Here is a 12226-nt window from a genome sequence, read left to right on the forward strand (position 1 = left end):
CCTTTTAAGGACCCATTGACCAGAAATAAGTTTAACAGGTCAGATATGGACTTCTAAATGGCTTATGACGCATCAGAAGATGTCTAGAGTATGTATAGAAAGTTCAAGATCGAGTACTCTTTTTCCCAGTAGTTGAAATATGGACTTCTATATGGCTGATTTAACATCAGAAGGAGTCTATAAGTTTATAATAGTAAAAAAAACATTTTGAGGACTCTTTGGCCAAAAATGTGTTCAATCGGTCAAATATCGACTACTCCTTGCCTGATTTAACATCACGAGAAGTCAGTATGTACGTATAGTAAGTTAAGTTTCATGGTCTCTTGGCAGAAATATGTTTAGTAGGTCAAAAATGTACTTTTTTTTATGGGTGATGTAACATCAGAAGGAGTCTATAAGTTTATATAGTTTAAAAACCTTTGAGGACCCTTTGACCAGAAATAAGTTCAATAGGTCAGAAATGGACTTCAAAATGGCTTATGAAGCATCAGAAGGAGTATGTTTATAATATACACAAAATACCTTTTGCCAAAAATATGTTCAATCAGTCAAATATGGACTACTGTCTGGCTTATATAACATCGCAAGAAGTCAGTCTTGTATGTTTAGTAAGTTAATGCTGAAGGACTCTTTATCCAGAAATGTGTTCAGTAGGTCAAAAATGGACTTCTGTATGGCTGATGTAACATCAGAAAGATTCTACGAGAATGTATAGAAAGCTTAAGATCGATTACTCTTGGGTCAGAAATATGTGCAGCAGGTCAAACATGGACTACTGTATTGCTAAATCACAAGAAGTCAGTCAGTATGAAGTCAGTAAGAACTCTTTGGACAGAAAATATGTTCTGTAAGGTCAAAGAGGGACCTCTGTATGCCTGATTTGACACATAACATATGTGCTTTCGCATTGTACTGTATTCAACTAACTGATTCATTTTTTCTTTTAAGGGAAATTATTGCATGTAAATATATATTTTGAGGACTCTTTTTCAGAGAGTTTTTTTTGTTTTTACCTCTTGCGTACAATGCATAGAATAATGAAAATATAACATGAGTGTTGCATTGCACAAACGATCTAAGAATTAGCGTTGAATAATAATGTATTATTATTATATCTACCTATATCAGTTAGATCTTTTATGCAGTGGAATGTAACTCCAAAAATGGTATCTATTCAATGCACATCGGAATGAGATAGTTGCTGTATGTATGCAATGCACTCATAGCTTATATGTTATTCTTCAATGCAAAAAGTTTGATCGTGTGTGAAATGCAATACAACAGCACAAATTGTATTTCCTCAAAACAAAACGAAATGAGTTTGGGAATGAGTTAGTTCTGGTGTGCAATGCAATGCAAGAAGTGCATAGCCTATATGTTATTCTTCAATGCACAACGTTAGATCGTTTGTGCAATGCAATGCAGCAACATATCTCTTTAATGAACATGGGAATGAGTTAGGTCTGGTGTGCAATGCAATGCAAGAAGTGCATAGCCTATATGTTACTATTCAATGCACAACGTTAGATCGTTTGTGAAATGCAATGCAACAACACACGTTATGTCTTTAATGAACATTGGAATGAGTTAGTTCTGGTGTGCAATGCAATGCAAAAAGTGTAACAACACACATATCTTCTCTTGAATGAACACGGGAATGATTAAGTTCTGGTGTGCAATGCAATGCAATGCGAGAAGTGCATAACCTATATGTTACTCTTCAGTGCACAACGTTAGATCGTTAGTGCAATGCAATGCAATGCAACAACACACGTTATTTCTTTAATGAACATTGGAATAAGTTAGTTCTGGTGTGCAATGCAAGAAGTGCATAGCCTATATTATTCTTCAATGCACAACGTTAGATCGTTAGTGCAATGCAATGCAATGCAACAACACACGTTATTTCTTTAATGAACATTGGAATAAGTTAGTTCTGGTGTGCAATGCAAGAAGTGCATAGCCTATATTATTCTTCAATGCACAACGTTAGATCGTTAGTGCAATGCAATGCAATGCAATGCAATGCAATGCAATGCAATGCAACAACACACGTTATCTCTTTAACGAACATGGGAATGAGTTACTTCTGGTGTGCAATGCAATGCAATGCAAAAAGGGCATAACCTATATGTTATTCTTCAGTGCACAACGTTAGATCGTTAGTGGAATGCAATGCAATGCAATGCAACACCACACATATCATCTCTTGAATGAACATGGGAATGATTTAGTTCTGGTGTGCAATGCAATGCAATGCAATGCGAGAAGTGCATAACCTATATGTTATTCTTCAGTGCACAACGTTAGATCGTTAGTGCAATGCAATGCAAAGCAATGCAATGCGAGAAGTGCATAACCTATATGTTACTCGTCAGTGCATAACGTTAGATTGTTAGTGCAATGAAATGCAATGCAATGCGAAAAGTGCATAACATATGTTATTCTTCAATGCACAACGTTACATCGTTAGTGCAATGCAATGCAATGCAACAACACACGTTATCTCTTTAATGAACATTGGAATGATTTAGTTCTGGTGTGCAATCCAAGTAGTGCATAGCCTATGTTATTCTTCAATGCAAAACGTTAGATCGTGCGTGCAATGCAATGCAATGCAATGCAATGCAATGCAACAACACATCAGTTATCTCTTTAATGAACATTGGAATGATTTAGTTCGGGTGTGCAATGCAATGCAAGTGCATAGCCTATGTTATTCTTCAATGCACAACGTTAGATCGTTAGTGCAATGCAATGCAACAACACACGTTATGTCTTTAATGAACATGGGAATGAGTTAGTTCTGGTGTGCAATGCAATGCGAAAAGTGCACAACATATGTTATTCTTCAATGCGCAACGTTAGATCGTTAGTGCAATGCAATGCAATGCAACAACACATGTTATGTCTTTAATGAACATGGGAATGATTTAGTTCTGTTGTGCAATGCAATGCAAGAAGTGCATAGCCTATGTTATTCTTCAGTGCACAACGTTAGATCGTTAGTGCAATGCAATGCAATGCAACAACACACGTTATCTCTTTAATGAGCATTGGAATGATTTAGTTCTGGTGTGCAATGCAATGCAAGTAGTGCATAGCCTATGTTATTCTTCAATGCACAACGTTAGATCGTGCGTGCAATGCAATGCAATGCAACAACACATATGTTATCTCTTTAATGAACATTGGAATGATTTAGTTCGGGTGTGCAATGCAATGCAAGTGCATAGCGTATGTTATTCTTCAATGGCCAACGTTAGATCGTTCGTGCAATGCAATGCAACAACACACATGTTATCTCTTTAATGCACATGGGAATGAGTTAGTTCTGGTGAGCAATACAAAAAGTGCATAACCTATATGTTATTCAGTGAACAACGTTAGATCGTGTGTGCAATGCAGTGCAGTGCAACAACACACATATCATCTCGTTAATGAACATGGGAATGTTTTAGTTCTTGTTGTGCAATGCAATGCGAAAAGTGCATAACCTGTTATTCTTCAATGCACTATCGTTAGATCGTGTGTGCAATGCAATGCAATGCAACAACACTTATGTTTTCTCTTTAATGAACATGGGAATGAGTTAGTTCTGGTATGCAATACAATGCAATGCGAAAAGTGCATAACTTATATGTTATTCTTCAGTGCACAACGTTATATCATTAGTGCAATGCAATGCATTGCAATGCAATGCAACAACACACATATCATCTCTTTAATGAACATGGGAATGATTTAGTTCTGGTGTGCAATGCAATGCAAGAAGTGCATAGCCTATGTTAATCTTCAGTGCACAACGTTAGATCGTTAGTGCAATGCAATGCAATGCAATGCAACACACGTTATTTCTTTAATGAACATTGGAATGATTTAGTTCTGGTGTGCAATGCAATGCAAGAAGTGCATAGCCTATGTTATTCTTCAGTGCACAACGTTAGATCGTTAGTGCAATGCAATGCAATGCAATGCAATGCAACAACACGTTATCTCTTTAATGAACATGCGAAAGATTTATTTCGGGTGTGCAATGCAATGCAAGTGCATAGCCTATGTTTTTCTTCAATGCACAACGTTAGATGGTTCGTGCAATGCAATGCAACAACAACCATGTTCTTTAATCTTTAATGAACTTGGGAATGAGTTAGTTCTGGTGTGCAATGCAATGCAATGCAATGCAAAAAGTGCATAACCTATATGTTATGCAATGCAATAACACACGTTATGTCTTTAATGAACATGGGAATGATTTAGTTATGGTGTGCAATGCAATGCAAGAATTGCATAGCCTATGTTTTTCTTCAATGCACAACGTTAGATCGTGCGTGCAATGCAATGCAACAAAACACATGTTATCTCTTTAATGAACATGGGAATGAGTTAGTTCTGGTACGCAATACAACACAATGCGAAAAGTGCATAACTTATATGTTATTCTTCAGTGCACAACGTTAGATTGTTAGTGCAATGCAATGCAATAACACACGTTATGTCTTTAATGAACATGGGAATGATTTAGTTATGGTGTGCAATGCAATGCAAGAATTGCATAGCCTATGTTTTTCTTCAATGCACAACGTTAGATCGTGCGTGCAATGCAATGCAACAAAACACATGTTATCTCTTTAATGAACATGGGAATGAGTTAGTTCTTGTGTGCAATGCAATGCAAAAAGTGCATAACCTATATGTTATTCTTCAGTGCACAACTTTAGATCGTTAGAGAAATGCAATGCAATACAACAACACATATGTTATCTCTTTAATGAACATGAATGATTTAGTTCTGGTGTACAATGCAATGCAATGCGAAAAGTGCATAATCTATAAGTTATTCTTCAGTGCACAACGTTAGATCATTAGTGCAATGCCATGCAATGCAATGCAATGCAAAAACACACGTTATTTCTTTAATGAACATTGGATTGATTTAGGTCTGGTGTGCAATGCAATGCAAGAAGTGCATAGCCTATGTTATTCTTCAATGCACAACGTTAGATCGTTAGTGCAATGCAATGCAACAACACACGTTATCTATTAATGAACATTGGAATGAGTTAGTTCTGGTGTGCAATACAATGCAAGAAGTGCATAACCTATATGTTATTCTTCAGTGCACAACGTTAGTTCGTTAGAGCAATGCAATGCTATGCAATGCAATGCAACAATACATATGTTATCTCTTTAATGAACATGGGAATGAGTTAGTTCTGGTGTGCAATGCAATGCAATGCAAAAAGTGCATAACCTATTATGTTATTCTTCAGTGTACAACGTTAGATCGTTAGTGCAATGCAATGTATTGCAATGCAATGCAATGCAATGCAATGCAATGCAATGCAATGCAATGCAATGCAATGCAATGCAACAACTCACATATCATCTCTTTAATGAACATGGGAATGATTTAGTTCTGGTGTGCAATGCAATGCAAGAAGTGCATAGCCTAGGTTTTTCTTCAATTCACAACGTTAGATCGTTAGTGCAATGCAATGCAATGCAACAACACACCTTATCTCTTTAAAGAACATTGGAATGATTTAGTTCTGGTGTGCACTGCAATGCAAGAAGTGCATAGCCTATGTTATTCTTCAATGCACAACGTCAGATCGTTAGTGCAATGCAATGCAATGCAATGCAACAACACACGTTATTTCTTTATTGATCATTGGAATGATTTAGTTGTGGTGTGCAATGCAATGCAAGAAGTGCATAGCCTATGTTATACTTCAATGCACAACGTTAGATCGTTAGTGCAATGCAATGCAATGCAATGCAATGCAACAACACACGTTATTTCTTTATTGATCATTGGAATGATTTAGTTGTGGTGTGCAATGCAATGCAAGAAGTGCATAACCTATATGTTATTCTTCAGTGCACAACGTTAGATCGTTAGAGCAATGCAATGCAATGCAATGCAACAATACATATGTTATCTCTTTAATGAACATGGGAATGAGTTAGTTCTGGTGTGCAATGCAATGCAATGCAAAAAGTGCATAACCTATTATGTTATTCTTCAGTGTACAACGTTAGATCGTTAGTGCAATGCAATGCAATGCAACAACACACCTTATCTCTTTAATGAACATTGGAATGATTTAGTTCTGGTGTGCACTTCAATGCAAGAAGTGCATAGCCTATGTTAATCTTCAGTGCACAACGTTAGATCGTTAGTGTGCAATACAATGCAATGCAATGCAACAACACACGTTATCTCTTTAATGAACATGCGAATGATTTAGTTCGGGTGTGCAATGCAATGCAAGTGCATAGCCTATGTTTTTCTTCAATGCACAACGTTAGATGGTTCGTGCAATGCAATGCAATGCAATGCAATGCAACAACACACGTTATCTCTTTAATGAACATGGGAATGAGTTAGTTCTGGTGTGCAATGCAATGCAATGCAAAAAGTGCATAACCTATATGTTATTCTTCAGTGCACAACGTTAGATCGTTAGTGCAATGCAATGCATTGAAATGCAATGCAATGCAACAACACACATATCATCTCTTTAATGAACATGGGAATTATTTTGTTCTGGTGTAAAGGGTATTATTTAGTTCTGGTGCAAGAAGTGCATAGCCTATGTTATTCATCAGTGCACAACGTTAGATCGTTAGTGCAATGCAATGCATTGCAATGCAACACACGTTATTTCTTTAATGAACATTGGAATGATTTAGTTCTGTTGTGCAATGCAATGCAAGAAGTGCAAAGCCTATGTTATTCTTCAATGCACAACGTTAGATCGTGTCTGCAATGCAATGCAACAACACATATGTTATCTCTTTAATGAACATGGGAATGAGTTAGTTCTGGTACGCAATACAACACAATGCGAAAAGTGCATAACTTATATGTTATTCTTCAGTGCACAACGTTAGATTGTTAGTGCAATGCAATGCAATAACACACGTTATGTCTTTAATGAACATGGGAATGATTTAGTTATGGTGTGCAATGCAATGCAAGAATTGCATAGCCTATGTTTTTCTTCAATGCACAACGTTAGATCGTGCGTGCAATGCAATGCAACAAAACACATGTTATCTCTTTAATGAACATGGGAATGAGTTAGTTCTGGTACGCAATACAACACAATGCGAAAAGTGCATAACTTATATGTTATTCTTCAGTGCACAACGTTAGATCGTTAGTGCAATGCCATGCAATCCAATGCAATGCAAAAACACACGTTATTTCTTTAATGAACATTGGATTGATTTAGGTCTGGTGTGCAATGCAATGCAAGAAGTGCATAGCCTATGTTATTCTTCAATGCACAACGTTAGATCGTTAGTGCAATGCAATGCAATGCAACAACACACGTTATTTCTTTATTGAACATTGGAATGATTTAGTTGTGGTGTGCAATGCAATGCAAGAAGTACATAGCCTATGTTATTCTTCAATGCACAACGTTAGATCGTGCGTGCAATGCAATGCAACAACACACGTTATCTATTAATGAACATGGGAATGAGTTAGTTCTGGTGTGCAATGCAATGCAAGAAGTGCATAACCTATATGTTATTCTTCAGTGCACAACGTTAGATCGTTAGAGCAATGCAATGCTATGCAATGCAATGCAATGCAACAATACATATGTTATCTCTTTAATGAACATGGGAATGAGTTAGTTCTGGTGTGCAATGCAATGCAATGCAAAAAGTGCATAACCTATTATGTTATTCTTCAGTGTACAACGTTAGATCGTTAGTGCAATGCAATGCATTGCAATACAATGCAATGCAATGCAATGCAATGCAATGCAATGCAATGCAATGCAATGCAATGCAACAACTCACATATCATCTCTTTAATGAACATGGGAATGATTTAGTTCTGGTGTGCAATGCAATGCAAGAAGTGCATAGCCTATGTTTTTCTTCAATTCACAACGTTAGATCGTTAGTGCAATGCAATGCAATGCAACAACACACCTTATCTCTTTAAAGAACATTGGAATGATTTAGTTCTGGTGTGCACTGCAATGCAAGAAGTGCATAGCCTATGTTATTCTTCAATGCACAACGTCAGATCGTTAGTGCAATGCAATGCAATGCAATGCAACAACACACGTTATTTCTTTATTGATCATTGGAATGATTTAGTTGTGGTGTGCAATGCAATGCAAGAAGTGCATAGCCTATGTTATACTTCAATGCACAACGTTAGATCGTTAGTGCAATGCAATGCAATGCAATGCAATGCAACAACACACGTTATTTCTTTATTGATCATTGGAATGATTTAGTTGTGGTGTGCAATGCAATGCAAGAAGTGCATAACCTATATGTTATTCTTCAGTGCACAACGTTAGATCGTTAGAGCAATGCAATGCAATGCAATGCAACAATACATATGTTATCTCTTTAATGAACATGGGAATGAGTTAGTTCTGGTGTGCAATGCAATGCAATGCAAAAAGTGCATAACCTATTATGTTATTCTTCAGTGTACAACGTTAGATCGTTAGTGCAATGCAATGCAATGCAACAACACACCTTATCTCTTTAATGAACATTGGAATGATTTAGTTCTGGTGTGCACTTCAATGCAAGAAGTGCATAGCCTATGTTAATCTTCAGTGCACAACGTTAGATCGTTAGTGTGCAATACAATGCAATGCAATGCAACAACACACGTTATCTCTTTAATGAACATGCGAATGATTTAGTTCGGGTGTGCAATGCAATGCAAGTGCATAGCCTATGTTTTTCTTCAATGCACAACGTTAGATGGTTCGTGCAATGCAATGCAATGCAATGCAATGCAACAACACACGTTATCTCTTTAATGAACATGGGAATGAGTTAGTTCTGGTGTGCAATGCAATGCAATGCAAAAAGTGCATAACCTATATGTTATTCTTCAGTGCACAACGTTAGATCGTTAGTGCAATGCAATGCATTGAAATGCAATGCAATGCAACAACACACATATCATCTCTTTAATGAACATGGGAATTATTTTGTTCTGGTGTAAAGGGTATTATTTAGTTCTGGTGCAAGAAGTGCATAGCCTATGTTATTCATCAGTGCACAACGTTAGATCGTTAGTGCAATGCAATGCATTGCAATGCAACACACGTTATTTCTTTAATGAACATTGGAATGATTTAGTTCTGTTGTGCAATGCAATGCAAGAAGTGCAAAGCCTATGTTATTCTTCAATGCACAACGTTAGATCGTGTCTGCAATGCAATGCAACAACACATATGTTATCTCTTTAATGAACATGGGAATGAGTTAGTTCTGGTACGCAATACAACACAATGCGAAAAGTGCATAACTTATATGTTATTCTTCAGTGCACAACGTTAGATTGTTAGTGCAATGCAATGCAATAACACACGTTATGTCTTTAATGAACATGGGAATGATTTAGTTATGGTGTGCAATGCAATGCAAGAATTGCATAGCCTATGTTTTTCTTCAATGCACAACGTTAGATCGTGCGTGCAATGCAATGCAACAAAACACATGTTATCTCTTTAATGAACATGGGAATGAGTTAGTTCTGGTACGCAATACAACACAATGCGAAAAGTGCATAACTTATATGTTATTCTTCAGTGCACAACGTTAGATTGTTAGTGCAATGCAATGCAATAACACACGTTATGTCTTTAATGAACATGGGAATGATTTAGTTATGGTGTGCAATGCAATGCAAGAATTGCATAGCCTATGTTTTTCTTCAATGCACAACGTTAGATCGTGCGTGCAATGCAATGCAACAAAACACATGTTATCTCTTTAATGAACATGGGAATGAGTTAGTTCTTGTGTGCAATGCAATGCAAAAAGTGCATAACCTATATGTTATTCTTCAGTGCACAATTTTAGATCGTTAGAGCAATGCAATGCAATACAACAACACATATGTTATCTCTTTAATGAACATGAATGATTTAGTTCTGGTGTACAATGCAATGCAATGCGAAAAGTGCATAATCTATAAGTTATTCTTCAGTGCACAACGTTAGATCGTTAGTGCAATGCCATGCAATCCAATGCAATGCAAAAACACACGTTATTTCTTTAATGAACATTGGATTGATTTAGGTCTGGTGTGCAATGCAATGCAAGAAGTGCATAGCCTATGTTATTCTTCAATGCACAACGTTAGATCGTTAGTGCAATGCAATGCAATGCAACAACACACGTTATTTCTTTATTGAACATTGGAATGATTTAGTTGTGGTGTGCAATGCAATGCAAGAAGTACATAGCCTATGTTATTCTTCAATGCACAACGTTAGATCGTGCGTGCAATGCAATGCAACAACACACGTTATCTATTAATGAACATGGGAATGAGTTAGTTCTGGTGTGCAATGCAATGCAAGAAGTGCATAACCTATATGTTATTCTTCAGTGCACAACGTTAGATCGTTAGAGCAATGCAATGCTATGCAATGCAATGCAATGCAACAATACATATGTTATCTCTTTAATGAACATGGGAATGAGTTAGTTCTGGTGTGCAATGCAATGCAATGCAAAAAGTGCATAACCTATTATGTTATTCTTCAGTGTACAACGTTAGATCGTTAGTGCAATGCAATGCATTGCAATACAATGCAATGCAATGCAATGCAATGCAATGCAATGCAATGCAACAACTCACATATCATCTCTTTAATGAACATGGGAATGATTTAGTTCTGGTGTGCAATGCAATGCAAGAAGTGCATAGCCTATGTTTTTCTTCAATTCACAACGTTAGATCGTTAGTGCAATGCAATGCAATGCAATGCAATGCAATGCAACAACACACGATATTTCTTTATTGATCATTGGAATGATTTAGTTGTTGTGTGCAATGCAATGCAAGAAGTGCATAACCTATATGTTATTCTTCAGTGCACAACGTTAGATCGTTAGAGCAATGCAATGCAATGCAATGCAACAATACATATGTTATCTCTTTAATGAACATGGGAATGAGTTAGTTCTGGTGTGCAATGCAATGCAATGCAAAAAGTGCATAACCTATTATGTTATTCTTCAGTGTACAACGTTAGATCGTTAGTGCAATGCAATGCAATGCATTGCAATACAATGCAATGCAATGCAATGCAATGCAACAACTCACATATCATCTCTTTAATGAACATGGGAATGATTTAGTTCTGGTGTGCAATGCAAATAGTGCATAACCTATATGTTATTCTTCAGTGCAAAACGTTAGATCGTTAGTGCAATGCAATGCAACAACACACCTTATCTCTTTAATGAACATTGGAATGATTTAGTTCTGGTGTGCACTGCAATGCAAGAAGTGCATAGCCTATGTTATTCTTCAATGCACAACGTTAGATCGTTAGTGCAATGCAATGCAATGCAATGCAACAACACACGTTATTTCTTTATTGATCATTGGAATGATTTAGTTGTGGTGTGCAATGCAATGCAAGAAGTGCATAGCCTATGTTATTCTTCAATGCACAACGTTAGATCGTCTGTGCAATGCAATGCAATAACATTCGTTATCTCTTTAATGAACATGGGAATGAGTTAGTTCTGGTGTGCAATGCAATGCAATGCAAAAAGTGCATATTCTTGAGTGCACAATGTTAGATCGTTAGTGCAATGCAATGCAATGCAGTGCAATGCAACAACACACACATATCATCTCTTTAATGAACATGGGAATGATTTAGTTCTGTTGTTCAATGCAATGCGAAAAGTGCATAACCTATGTTATTCTTCAATGCACTATCGTTAGATCGTGTGTGCAATGCAATGCAATGCAATGCAACAACACATATGTTTTCTCTTTAATGAACATGGGAATGAGTTAGTTCTGGTATGCAATACAATGCAATGCGAAAAGTGCATAACTTATATGTTATTCTTAAGTGCACAACGTTAGATCATTAGTGCAATGCAATGCATTGCAATGCAATGCAATGCAATGCAATGCAACAACACACATATCCTCTCTTTAATGAACATGGGAATGATTTAGTTCTGGTGTGCAATGCAAAAAGTGCATAACCTATATGTTATTCTTCAGTGCACAACGTTAGATCGTTAGTGCAATGCAATGCAATGCAACAACACACCTTATCTCTTTAATGAACATTGGAATGATTTACTTCTGGTGTGCACTTCAATGCAAGAAGTGCATAGCCTATGTTAATCTTCAGTGCACAACGTTAGATCGTTAGTGCAATACAATGCAATGCAATGCAACAAC

The sequence above is a fragment of the Rutilus rutilus genome (assembly GCF_951802725.1).
Source record: "Rutilus rutilus genome assembly, chromosome: 12".
NCBI lineage: Eukaryota > Metazoa > Chordata > Actinopteri > Cypriniformes > Leuciscidae > Rutilus > Rutilus rutilus.